Below are 13,768 nucleotides of genomic sequence, written 5' to 3'. Positions count from 1 at the left end.
GATACTTATACATTTTATTTTTTTTAAAGACTTTATTTATTTATTTGACACAGAGAGAAGAGAGAGACCATAAGCAGGCAGGCAGAGAAAGCAGCAGGAAGCAGGCTTCCTGAGGAGCAGAGAGCCCTATGCGGGTCTTGATCCCATCCATTCCTGAGATCATGACCTGAGCAGAAGGCAGAGACTTAACCCACTGAGCCACCCTTGACGATCCTTATGCATTTTAAAGGGAAGATATAAACCATTAGGGCTTAGAGAAAGTTATCCTGATGACCATCAGTGTAGGGCACTCTTAGAGAAACTAAATCATAAAATGAAAATTCAGTATTTTGAATAAACTTGCCAAAGAAAGCGTGACATTTAAAGAAATGTGAAAAAAAAGTTTAATCGTGATTAAATAATTTGGACAATTGTGGAAGTCAGTTTTAATACATTGTTCTGTTTATTATGGCAAAAAATTTTATTTTAAATTAAAAAAAAAAAAAAGGTCCAACCTGGTGAATGTCTAAACCTAAACTGGCCTAAAAATGCCTGCCTCTCTCCTAATTTGTGACCCTGATTTCCATTCATTTACTACATATTTCCATCTGGATGGTCTAATAGGCAATTAAACTCATGTCTTGAAAAAAAAATCCACTGTATGGATACATTACATTTTGCTTATCCGTTTATCAGTCGATGGATGTTTCAGTTGTTTCTACCTTTTGGCTGCGTGAATAGGGCTTCAGTGAATTTTTCCGTACAAGTTTTTGTTTGAACGCTTGTTTTCAATTCTTTGGCATATGTACCTAAGAGTGTAATTGCTGGCTTAGAGGTTTTAGGGTCCTCACTCTATGGCATAGGTTTTAGGGTCCTCACTCTATGGCAGAATGTTCCTTGGCCAAGAAGGCAAGGGGGACCACAAGGTTCCTTTTCTCCCTTTCCTTCCCTAACCATCTAGCTTAGGGATGAAAGGAAAGGCAAGAAATTCAAGACACTGGGGTGCCTGGGTGGCTCAGTGGGTTAAAGCCTCTGCCTTCGTCTCAGGTCATGATCCCAGGGTTCTGGGATGGAGCCCTGCATCGGGGGTGGGGGGTCTCTGCTCAGCAGGGAGCCTGCTTCCCCCCCTTTCTGCCTGCCTCTCTGCCTACTTGTGATCTCTGTCTGTCAAATAAATAAATAAAATCTTAAAAAAAAAAAAAAGAAATTCAAGACACCTAGCAATTTGAAAAAGGAGTAAATAAGGCTCCCCTCTTCAGGCAGGACTAGGTGGGGCAGAAAGGGGAGAGGAATTTGCTGGAAGACCTAGTAGGCACCTTCCACCCTCACTGGGACTCTGGCCTCATCCCTGGGTGATGTCCTCCTCCAGATTTTGTACATGGGAATCTTCTGTGAGTTTTGCCAACTTGGCAACTTACCACCACTTTGGGATGGGAACTGGGATGAGCCAAAAAATTTGTAACATACAGAAGTCAGTTAGCAAGTCATCTGCAAATTCAAATAAAAGGCAGAGACAAAACAGAGCGGAAAGGTGTGCAAAGTAAATTTGGGTCCATTATAGCTTGATACACACATTTCACGGGGGAAGGATTTTCCAATTCCAAAGGCCTTCAGGTGGGAGGCATCCGTAGCCAGTCATTGTGGGGCAAGGGCCATCTGTTCAAGAGGGGCTTAAAGCGTGCTCCCAGTCTTGTGGCCACTGGTCCCTTGGGGCCAACCATGGCCACTCACAGGAAGTGATTAAGCAAGTGTCCACTTTGTGACTGTGTTATTAGGGGGATTTAAGCAGTACAGAGGCTCAGGTAATCCTAACATCCTTTCCACCCTCGAAATTCTATGACCTTATGTGGACCTGGTTCCTCAATATTTAGTCCTTTGTGTCAAGGGAAAAGGCAGTCCTGGCTCAGAGCCTCTGCCCACACACAGGCACACTCTGACCAACTGACCAGGCTTCTGCCCTCCAGAAAGGCATGCAGTACAGAGACAAATGCCTCCCTCATCTCAGACCCCAGAACTTACTCATCTCCCTTCGTCTTGGCTTTAGATGGCTCCTATCAGAGATACATGTGATGGAAACACCTCTCCAATCTGCAGACACTCAGCATTTTGACTCTGAACGCTGTCCTGTGTGCTTCCTAGCTCAGTATCTGTGCAGACTTTCCCCTGCACCAGGTCCCAGGCCCCTGCCAGGAACTTTCCACATTTTTCAAGCCTAAGTCTGTGCTTGGCCTCACTGACGAGACAGCAGCCATCTTTAGTTTGTATTTTGACCAGTTCCCCAATGACTGCGGTGAACGGCCTCCTTTGAGCTCACGTTGCCATGCCATGTCCACAGCCTGAGAGCCAGTGAGAAGCAATGATCCTTGGTCTGTTTGAAGAGAAGGGGCTCCTGTGATCACTCCGGCAGTAGAACTCGACACCATACACAGCACAGCGGAGCTGCTCTGGGTAAAGCTGGGACCGGAGCCAGAGCCCACCTGGAGCCTCCTCCTGGGTCTTCTTTCTCCAATGAGACGAGTGAAACACACCTGACTCAAACCGGGCAAAGCACCTCAGTTGGTTCCCAGAGAGTTTATTTATCCCTCGCTTTCCTGGACTAACATCTAAAAACACAGGTAACCTTGAGGGGAGAGTGAACTGTTGGTGCCGAGGCATTTGCCCACAATCCGAAAATCGAGAGGTCTGGGACCATCCAGGAGTTCCAGTGGAGGGGATGGAGTCAGGGGACCTCCTTTGGCAATTGCTTTGGACCTGCTTAGAGCAACGTTCCAAGGCACCCAGGAGGAGCATTAGGAAATATCAAACAAGGGCACCTGGATGGCTCAGTCAGTTAGACTTCTGCCTTCGGCTCAGATCCTGATCCCAGCGTCCTGGGATCGAGCCCCACATTGGGCTCCCTGCTTAGCGGGGAGCCTGCCTGTCCCCCCGGTTGTGCTCTCTCCCTGTCAAATAAGTAAATAAAATCTTAAAAAAAAAAAAGTAAATCTTGGGGTGCCTGGGTGGCTTAGTTGGTTAAGCAACTGCCTTTGGCTCAGGTCATGATCCTGGAGTTCCAGAATCAAGTCCCACATCAGGCTTCCTGCTCATCGGGGAGTCTGCTTCTCCCTCTGACCTCTCCCCTGCCATGCTCTCTCTCTCTCTCTCAAATAAATAAAATCTTAAAAAAAAAAAAAAAAAATCTCAAACACATCCAAAACCCCCTAGAGGAGCCTGAGATCCTATTAGGAAAAATCCTGAAATGTTTCGTCCTTCATCTATTCAAATATTTCAGTGGCTATACGTGCTGGACATTGGGGATACAACGGGGGAGAAACCCTTTCCTGGCTTTGTTAAGAAGCCTTCAGTCTAACATGGAGTTAAGGAAACAGAGAGAACTGTGGTACAGTATGTTTCAGTGTCATGGTGGATAAACAAGGGCTAGAGGATCCACTGAAGGGATACCTGCTGCAGTCTGGGGTGGTCCCTTCTCCCTCATTCCAGGGTTGCACGTGGTTCCAACATGAAATGTTATGTATGCAGAATCTTACGCCATGTGGAGGAAAATGGAAATTCTTGTGCGGGATGCTGACTTTTTCTTTTGAAGATTTTTTTTTTTTTTTTTTTTTTGACAGACAGAGATCACAGTAGACAGAGAGGCAGGCAGAGAGAGAGAGGGAAGCAGGTTCCCTGCTGAGCAGAGAGCCAGATGCGGGGCTCGATCCCAAGACCATGAGATCACAACCTGAGCCAAAGGCAGAGGCTTAACCCACTGAGCCACCCAGGTGGCCCAGGATGCCTACTTTTAACACAGACTCCTTTCTGTGATTTTCATCCCTCCCTTAACACTTCATGTGGCTGAGGTTTTCAAGGTGTAAAATACCTTCTCACTCTACATTCGATTTTGCAGCAGGCGTCTCCTCTTCATGAGGTCAGTGGACTCTAAAATATGGCTGATTAAGCTGAAATTAGTTTTACCTGTACTCAGCTGAAAGAAAACCACACTTACTGTGGGAAATCACCTTTCAGAAATTTGACTTAATTCTCTCAGGGTTGTTTGTCCACATTGGCATCTCCAGCTCTAGGCTTCTTTTGTATTTAAACCATGTTTGCACTTACCTCTTGCAAAGCTGCCATTCAGAAAGGCCACATCAATGGGGAACTAGGGCTGAGCTCACTGGTGCTTTCAAGGCTTTACCTCCTCCCTAGATGGGCTCACTGAGTCACACAAGGATCAAATTGGGACTGCATCTCGGAAGTTCAGATATCCAAATGCCTACTAATTGTTCATATCATCTCGTACTCAACATGTTCAAAAACGAACTCCTAATTTCTTTGTCTTTTTTTTAAGTAGGCTCCACGTGCAATGAGGCTTGAACTCACAACCTTGAGATCAAGACCTGGGTTGAGATCAAGAGTCAGACACTTAACTGACCGCACCACCCAGGCGCCCCCAAACCCATTCCACCTGCATGCAGCCTTCCCCATCTCGGCCTATGGGCAGCTTCATCTTTCCACAGATGCTCAGGCCAAAAACCTTGCCATCATCCTTGCCTTCTCGCTTATGGCTCACATTTGCTCCTTCACCAAATCCTACAGGCTCTCCCTTCCAGGATGCCCAGAATTCCCCCACTTAACACTGCCATGCCGGTCCACACAGCTTTCATACCTGGTGTGAAGGAACACCACCACATCCCTGCATACAACTATAATCAGCCCTTTTCTTAAATTGCCAGACTCCAAAGAGGCTTCCACCTCTAAGTCATTACTGCCTGATGGATTTTCTGCATGCCCTTCCATCCTTCTCTACTTCTGGTCCCAGGACACAGATTTCCCTGCTTACACGTGCTGAAGAAGAATAATTATTTACAGTTTATCGGGATCCCTGCCCTTTATACATAGTATTATAGCGAGCACCCTCTGGAGACAGAGACTGTAGGGTTCATCATCCCAGCTTTGGTATTTACCAGCTGCGGGCCTCAGGACAAATGCCTTAACTTTGGTGCCTCAGTTTCTTCATCTGAAAAAATGAGAGAAATAGCATCAACTTCATAGGGTTTGACTGAATAAATTAATGCATAAATTAATGCATGTCAAAGTTTAGATCGATGCCTGGCACACAGTAAGGGCTCAGAAAATGGGAGCTATTATCCTAATTTACATACATTATCTCATTTGAGTTTAGTGCAGCAATTAAGAAGCTAGATTCATCTCTCAGTTTTAAGATGTCTTCGGTGTGACACCTTGGACAAGGACCTAACCTCTCTATGCCTCAGTTACCATATTTGAAACGGGGCTAGTGTGACAGTAAATGGCATAAGCGTTCAACGTATCTTAACTATTATTATTCAATTCTGACACTGGCGCCCCCCACACCATAGTGCAAATCCATACTGAAACGGAACCAACTGTGTGACTTTTCACATGGGGGGAAGGTAACTTCTGTTTTCTCAGGGATAAATAATAAGAGAGCTTACCTCAGAATTATTGTATAAAACACTAGGAACAATTGGTTATTATTACTCCCATTTTTACAGATAGAAAGTTGAGGATTAAAGAGAGGTAAGGGTATGGGCTTTGGAGGGAAACCTAGACTCAGATCCCAGTTTGGCCATGAAATAGCTGTATGATCTCGGTGTGATCTTAGCCTCTACGAAGCTTAAATTCCTCATCTTTTTTTCTTTTTTAAATTTTATTTATTAATTTGGGAGAGAACAAAACAGAGAGTGTGCACACATTAGTGGGAGCGGGTTGGAGGGCAGAAGGAGGGGGAGAAGCAGACTCTCCATGTAGCAAGGAGCCTGACCTGGGGCCCTGAGATCATAACCCGAGTCCAAGGTAGATGCTTAAACAACTGAGCCACCCAGGCACCCCTAATTTCCTCATCTTTTTTTTTTTTTTTAAAGATTTTATTTATTTATTTATTTGACAGAGAGAGAGATCACAAGTAGGCGGAGAGTCAGGCAGAGAGAGAGAGAGAGAAGCAGGCTCCCGCTGAGCAAAGAGCCCGATGCGGGGCTCGATCCCAGGACCCTGAGATCATGACCTGAGCCGAAGGCAGCGGCTTAATCCACTGAGCCACCCAGGCGCCCCTAATTTCCTCATCTTTAAAACAGTGATTAAATGGGAAAATATGCGGTTGTTATAACGGTGATACGAGATTGTGTAAGTGAAATGCGTAACATGGTGCTCTTATTATGATCCTAGTTTTATTGACAGTGAAATGGAAGGAGAGAAAGCTCAGGTGACTTGCCCAAGGGCACAGAAAAGTCAATGGCAGACTCAAAATTCAACACAGTGTTCACCTGTCCCAGACAGGTATCCTCCTAACAATAACAAATAACAATAACAATAAAGAACTTTCTCTCCGTAATGGTAAGGGGCCAATTTGGGTCCCCAAGGATCAGGACACATTGAAAATGAAAACTCTCAGTTCTCCAGACAACCCTCTCCACCTCCCCACCCCGCCCTCCATCCACAAGCAGAGATTAATAGCTTGGTAAACTGCTAACAGACCAGCTAGGCATTCAGATGGGCCAGAAAAAGGTGAAGGAGAAAAAGATAGGAAAGCAGTGAATAACTTTAATTCCCCCTTTCCAAACTCTCATGTATAATCGTAGACATATATAGGCTAACAGTAAACACTAGTTTAATAAAGACACATTTAGATTTAGTTTCTCCTCCTGTTCCCATGCCCTTGTGCCCAAACATGATTCATCCCAGGCAGGGTGAAGGGAGGAGGCAAATGAAATGTGAAAAATAAAGAGTAGGTATATTTCCCCACTAGACTGTAAACTCCAAGGAGATCCACCCACTTATTAACATGCCCCAGTGCCTAGTATAATACCTGGTACATAACGGGTGTGTGTGTGTGTGTGTGTGTGTGTGTGTGTGTGTGTGTCTATGAGCCAAAAATACAAACTAAGAAATCAGGTTATATCACTTGCCCTCCTCATACTTCCTACCTTCTCCCTTGAAACACAGACCCTATTTCAATTTTTTTTTTGTTCCCATTCACAGTTCTAGGACTACTTAAAAATTGTTTCAAAGAGGGGTGCCGGGGTGGCTCAGTGGGTTAAAGCCTCTGCCTTCAGCTCAGGTCATGATCCCAGGGTCCTAGGATCGAGTCCTGCATTCGGCTCTCTGCTCAGGAGGGAGCCTGCTTCCTCCTCTCTCTGCTTCCTCTCTCTGTCTGCCTTTCTGCCTACTTGTGATGTCTGTCTGTCAAATAAATAAATAAAGGGACGCCTGGGTGGCTCAGTTGGTTAAGCAGCTGCCTTCGGCTCAGGTCATGATCCCAGCGTCCTGGGATTGAGTCCCACATCGGGCTCCTTACGCAGCAGGGAGCCTGCTTCTCCCTCTGCCTCTGCCTGCCATTCTGTCTGCCTGTGCTCGCTCTCTCTCCCTCTCTCTCTCTCTGATAAATAAATAAAATCTTTTAAAAATAAATAAATAAATAAATAAAATCTTTAAAAGAAAAAAAGATACATTACTGAGGAATCAATTAAAAAAAAATTGTTTCAAAGAAGTAGCAATAAGTTCTGGAGAACCCTAACCACACTTACCCCTTCCTAATGTGCAATCCAGCTTCCCTCCTATTCCCTCTGTGGCCTCACTGACCCTCATTCTGACACAGAAAGAGCTTGGGGCTTAAAGGCAGAAGACCCAGATTGAGCACTGCTTCCCCTCAAGTAATCTCCCTAAGCCTCAATTTTCTTATTTGTAAATTGGAGCTAAAGGATAGTACCCGCCTCATGGGTTACTAAGGATTAAATTGGTAACATTTATGTAAGGCACTTAAAACTAGGCCTGGCACACAGCAAACACTATGTAACACTTACTACTATTGTTATTACTATTTTTAAAGTAGGCTCCATGCCCAGCAAAAAGCCCAGTGCAAGGCTTGAACTCACAACCCTAAGATCAAGACCTGAGCTGAGACTGAGAGCAGGATGCTTAACTGACAGAACCACCCATGGCATATAAAAATAATGTTATTATTTTTAATTGAAGTATAAAGTATGTATATAAAAATGTTTTCAATTGTAAAGTGTTAAAAATTCAAAGATTACTATTATGATTTTATAGGCAGTAAATCTTGGGGAGAGGGATATGATCTTATCCCATGTTCCTTCATTATGCAGAGAACGCTTAGAGAAGCAAATTTCTTCTGATTCACTTTTTCTTAGTTTCTAGATATACCTTCAAAAGAGAAGAAATAGCTCATCTCTCTCTCTCTCTCACTCACACACACGTTATCACTCTATGGTATGACTTTGTAGCTTTCATGGTTATGATTGGCCTTCCCTGGACCCCCTAGCCACCACCACCACCTAAACTGAAAACTCCATGACAGGGTAAGTTCTATCTGTATTGCTCAGAGCATGGCACATACTAGGTACTTTTGTTTGACCAAGGAACACAATGAAGTTCTCCGGCACATACTCAAAAACAAAATGAACAAACTTGAAAACAGGTCACAGAAATATCACCCTGCACCAGGGCTTCTATCCAAATGGAATATATGGGATTCTTCCTCAGAAAGCCCTGTTTACTCCTGTTGGCTGCCTCGGAATACCAAGATAAGGGGTGGAGGGATATATGTCCATAAACAATTCAAGACCAGCCTCTACTTTTGGAGCAAGGAATCTGGAAAAGCAGATGAGGCTACAATCTCTGCAAAGAACTTCTTTCCGTTTGTCTGGAAAGGCTTCCTGACCCTGTTTGATTTCCCCCTGCCCTGCGGCTGAGGCTTTTCTGGGGTTTCAGGCTTCCAGCCACCGCGGAATGGGGGATCCCAACGCTAAAGTGGGGATCACAAGGCACCCTGGCGCTCCCTTGGCCTTGCCAGGTGAGAATGGCCGGGAAGCACAAATCTGGCCCATTATTATGATATTTATTAATAATAATATTGTTATTAAATATTTATGAAGTGCTCATGCTCTGATCGTTGGTTACCCTCCCACCATTCCTCCACGCTTCCAGCAACGGCTAGGTTCCTAACCCCGAGTTCCACCAGTGCTCCCTGTGTACTGTCGCTGGGGAGAATGGTGACAGGTCGCCCAGGCCGACTCAGTTGACCTTCACCGCCGGGAACCCAGGCGTCCGGGTTCTCCCCTGGGGCGGGAATCCGCTCCCGGTCGCCACCGGGTCAGTGTCTGTAACGTCCGCTCCCGTCCGTATCCCACCTGGGCTCCAGGGGAGGGGCCCGGTCCAAGATCCCCACGGGGTCCACCTGGCGGCAGCCCCCTCCCCTCTTCGGGTCCCCGCCGGCCGGCTGGCGGGCGAGGGCGCGGCCCCAGGGGTCTCCGGCCCCAAGCGGGCGGCCGCGCGCAGTCTCATTCCCAGAGCTACCCGCCGCCCCGGCCCGGCATCCCGGCACCCCGGCCCCGCGGCATTTTTTCTCTTTATCATAAATATATAAATTATGCTAATTACGGGCATTGCATATTAACCAAACCCGAAACCTCCCCTGCCCGGCCCCCTCCCCCTCCGTGCAAACCCCTCCCCGCCCCGGACCCCGCTACTTACCGGAGCCCGAGCCCGAGCCGCCTTCGCCCCCGGTGCCCGGCGGCCACCGATTAGAGATTCATCTCACAGCTCGGGCCAGGGGGCCGGGGCCGGGGCCGGGCGGCCGCCGCCCGCAGACAAAGAAGCCAGTGCGGCTTGGCTGGGCTCGGCTCGGCCCGGGAGCCGGTCGGGACCCACCGCCACCCCCGGGCCCCCAGGCCCGGCTGGGCAGAGCCGAAGGGGACTCCGCGGGCTGCGCTGGGCGGAGGGGGGGGCGGCCGGGAAGCGGGAAGGGGGAGCTGGGGGGGGGCGGCAGGTATATATATTTTTCTTCTTTCCCCCCTTCCACAACCCCCCCTTTTTCCTCCCCCCCCCTTTTTTCCCTCCTTCTGCTACTTGGATTTTTTTAGCTGCTGCGTCATGAGCATAATTTATGCAAAGAGCTTTGCCGCATGCTGCACCGCGCGCGCCAGCCGCCGGGGGCGGCGGGCTGGGCGGGCGGTGGAGGAAGGGAGGGGATCTGGGGAGCCGGGAACGAGGAGGGGTGGGGGTGGGGTGGGGTGGGCACCCTCCGCAGTTGGTCACGCCGGGAGGCCCCAGGGCTCTCTTCCCGGGCTGGAGTGGAGGGTCCGTGAGGCGGGTCACGCAGCCCCCCCCCCCTCCCCAGGGTTGCTCGAGGTGGTTTCATTTTGGAAGGTGCGAGAGGGGGAGCAGGAGCACGGGAGTCCGAAGTGGGGACCTGTGCCACATTCCGTGCAGCCAAGGGTTGGGCGGTGACTCCCAGCCACCGCCGTCTTTCCTCCCTAGTTAGTCAACTGTACTCCTCATCGTGGAAAGTCAAGTTCAGGTCCATTCCCGAGCCCCAGGCCAGAACCCCAGTGCGAGACGGGAGCGGAGGTGGGGGGACTTAACCGGCGTTCAGCCAGCGTCGAACCTCCAATTGGTTGTGCCCTGGGTCCATTTCAGGGAGGGGACCCTGGTCCTGAATGCTCCCTCCGCCCTCACTCCAGTGGCGGTTGGTTGTGGGCTGTGTTGTCTAAAGAAAACTTCCTTGCCTTCTTGTCCAAGTAGACAAGAAAATGTTTAAAAAAAAAAAAAAAAAAAAAAGAAAAAAAAAAAAAGAAAAAAGAGAGAGAGAATGAAAATGACAGTTCAGTAGAATGGAGATTCTGCTTTGCTGGTGGTGATGGCACGGAGGCTTTGGTTTACCTGGAGGCTCTTGAGGTTGGGGAAGGGGAAGGGATTCGAAGACGTCGAGTTTGGGGCCGAGGGTAAAGCAGTTTGGAGAAGTAGTGGACAAGTGGAAGAGGAAGGAGTTGGAAGACAAAAGTAGAAGAGAAGGAATGAGGGGAGAGTTGAGGAGGGAGACTGGAAATTCAGTGATTGCAGCCTCAGGCCATCAGTCTGGACTGCACCCCCTCTGCCCCCACCCCCGCCAATTTGCTGGTTAATGGAGAGCAGGGAGAGAGTTGTTTAGTGTAGTTTAGTATAGTTTGAGGGGAATGGAAGTGGAGCCCCAGCCCTCCCAGGACTGTACTGTAAGCCCCCTGGTGGAATACATTGCTGGGGAGAAGGGGGGAAGTGGGTGCCAAGTGGCCTCACACCATCACTCCTACACACTCTCCAGAATGTTGCCAGGAGCATGCTCACACCCAGAGGTCCTGGTCACAGAAGCTTCCCCCTGGAGGCCCAACATTATCATTTGCCTGGCCAGAAGGGCTCTGGTTCTGTCCCTCTGCTGTTTGTACCTGAGGGTGAGGAGATACGGCTGGTAACAGATTTATAAGAAACCAATGGATTAGGAGTCAGAATATTCAGGTTTGAGTCCCAACTCTTCCACTCACAGTCCAGGCCAGTAATTTAACTTCTTCATTACTTTATAAAATGAGGGTTCTATCTATAATCACTACTTCATAGGATTAAGAAGTTTAATAGGCTGTATGTAAAAGCACTTTGAAAACTATAAGCTCTATACTGTTGTAAGATATCTGTATGATAGTTACATCCACTTTTTAAAAAGATTTTATTTATGTATTTATTTGTCAGAAAGAGAGAGAGCAGGGGAGCAGCAGACAGAAGTAGAAGCAGGCTCCCTGCTACGGGTGACCCCCACCTTTGAGACTCTATCCCAGGACCCTGGGATCATGATCTGAGCCAAAGGCAGACACTTAGCCAACTGAGCCACCCAAGTGTCCCATAGTTGCATGCGTATTAATGGCTTTGTGAAACTCTGACACGTCATAGTATTATTTCTCTTGGGAGTTTTGTTTGGTCTGTCTATAGGCTCTTCCCCTCAGACTGTAAATTCCTCAGGAGTACAGGCTGTGTTGTATTTCCCACTACGCTGTGTGAAGGAGGAACACAGTCTTGCTATGGATCATTCTCATACAAAAGTGGAAACTCTTAGTCTGTGGGACTTGGTTTGGTGCTACACACACATCAAATGCTTTGAATGACTTGAATGTCATTAAAAAAAAATTGAATGTTTTTAAAAAATAGTATTTTATTTATTTATTTGACTGAGAGAGAGTGTGAGCAGTGGGGAGAAGCAAGGCGAGAGGGAGCAGCAGACTCCCTGATGAGCAGGGATCCCAGGATGCTGGGGTCATGACCTGAGCCTAAGGCAGCTGCTTAACCAACTGAGCCACCCAGGTGTCCTGTCAAGGATAGTTTGAAGAGGGGCACCTGGGAGGCTTAGTGGGTTAAAGCCTCTGCCTCCTGCTGAGGTCTTGATCCCAGGGTCCTGGGATCAAGCCCCGAATCAGGCTCTCTGCTCAGCAGGGAGCCTGCCTCTCTGCCTACTTGTGATCTTTGTCTGTCAAATAAATAAATAAAATATTAAAAAAAAAAAAAAAGATAGTGTGAAGAAAGAAAAAGATGTGATGGAAAGGGTTGAGGGAGCCATACACCAAAATGTCAATTGTGGTTTTCTCTGGAAAAAGGAAACCTTTAATTTATCCTATGTATACTTCTGTATTGCTTCAATTTTTTAAAAAAGATGTTATTTATTTGAGAGAGAAAGAGCATGAGATGGGGGTGCGGGTGGGAGAGAGAAGCAGACTCCCTGCTGAGCAGGGAGCCAGACAAAGGACTCCATCCTGGGACTCCCAGTCCCAGTCATCCAACCAACTGCGCCACCCAGGAGCCCTGCATTGCTTGAATTTTTGATGATAAGCATACATTAACTTTTTTGTATGTTTAATTTTTTTTTTGATGATTTTATTTATTTATTTGACAGACAGAGATCACAAGTAGGCAGAGAGGCAGGCAGAGAGAGAGGAAGGGAACCAGGGTCCCTGTTGAGCAGAGAGCCAGATGCAGGCTCCATCCTAGGACCCTGGGATCATGACCTGAGCTGAAGGCAGAGGCTTTAACCCACTGAGCTACCTAGGCACCCCTATGTTTAATTTTTTAAAAATTTTATTTATTTATTTGACAGAGAGAGAGAGAGATCACAAGTAGGCAGAGAGGCAGGCAGAGAGAGAGGAGGAAGCAGGCTCCCCGCAGAGCAGAGAGCCTGATGTGGGGCTCAATTCCAGGACCCTGAGATCATGACCTGAGCCAAAGGCAGAGGCTTTAACCCACTGAGCCACACAGGCGCCCCATATTTTTAATTTTTTAATTCAGGTCTAACATGGGCACACAGTAAAGCACCTAAGTCTTAAATGTACAACTTAAATTTTTACATAATTATAAATCACCGAGATATAGAACATTTCTGGACACCTGGCTCAGTCAGTGAGGATGCGATTCTTGACCTCAGGGTTGCAAGTTCAAATTGGATGTGGAGCTTACTTACAAAAAAAGAAAAGAGCATTTTCAAAACCCAAGAAGACTCTCCTGTGCTCCTTGATAGTCAATAAACTCCCAGTTACCAATCTTCTGAATTCTATCCCCACAGATGAGTTTTGCTGGTTCTTGAACTTCATATAAATGGAATCAGACAGTATGGGCTCTTGTGTCTGCCTTCTGTCACTCAACATATGTTCCTGAGATTCACCCATGTTGTTGTGTCTAGCAGGACTATTTGTTCTTTTCTTATTGCTGTATATATTCCATTGCATAATTATGCCACAGTCTACTATTGATGGGCATTTGGGCTATTCCTGTTTTTGTTCCTTCTATGGATAAAGCTGTTAGGAACATTCTTGTGCAAGTCTTCTGGTGAATATATGCACTCATTTCTCCTGGGTAAATACTGAGGAGTGGAATTGCTAGGTTTGGAGTATATATTTAACTTTCATCGAGTCTGCATTTTCAATAATGTTTGAATGAATTTATGTCCTTAGTAGTAACATATGAG

At 47.1% G+C, this 13,768-nt stretch overlaps 1 protein-coding gene across 3 annotated transcripts in view; it reads right to left on the bottom strand.

Annotated features, from left to right (window-relative positions):
- Window positions 1-9,974, bottom strand: part of POU6F1 (POU class 6 homeobox 1) — a 29,475-nt gene extending 19,501 nt beyond the window's left edge. The window contains exons 1-2 of one of the 3 annotated variants that reach the window (XM_045073033.1): window positions 9,487-9,973; window positions 4,923-4,975 (exon numbers count right to left, since the gene is read on the bottom strand). The gene's annotated coding sequence lies outside the window, so the exon portion shown is untranslated. Of the gene's footprint in view, window positions 1-4,922; window positions 4,976-9,486 lie in introns of all 3 variants that reach the window. The other 2 variants (XM_045073035.1, XM_045073032.1) reach the window with 2 other exon arrangements.
- Window positions 9,975-13,768: the final 3,794 nt, after the last annotated feature.

This window comes from Mustela putorius, unplaced genomic scaffold, assembly GCF_011764305.1.
Source record: "Mustela putorius furo isolate JIRA1106 unplaced genomic scaffold, ASM1176430v1.1 tig00537227_pilon_pilon_pilon, whole genome shotgun sequence".
NCBI lineage: Eukaryota > Metazoa > Chordata > Mammalia > Carnivora > Mustelidae > Mustela > Mustela putorius.
This window is presented reverse-complemented; position numbering and strand designations above follow the sequence as displayed.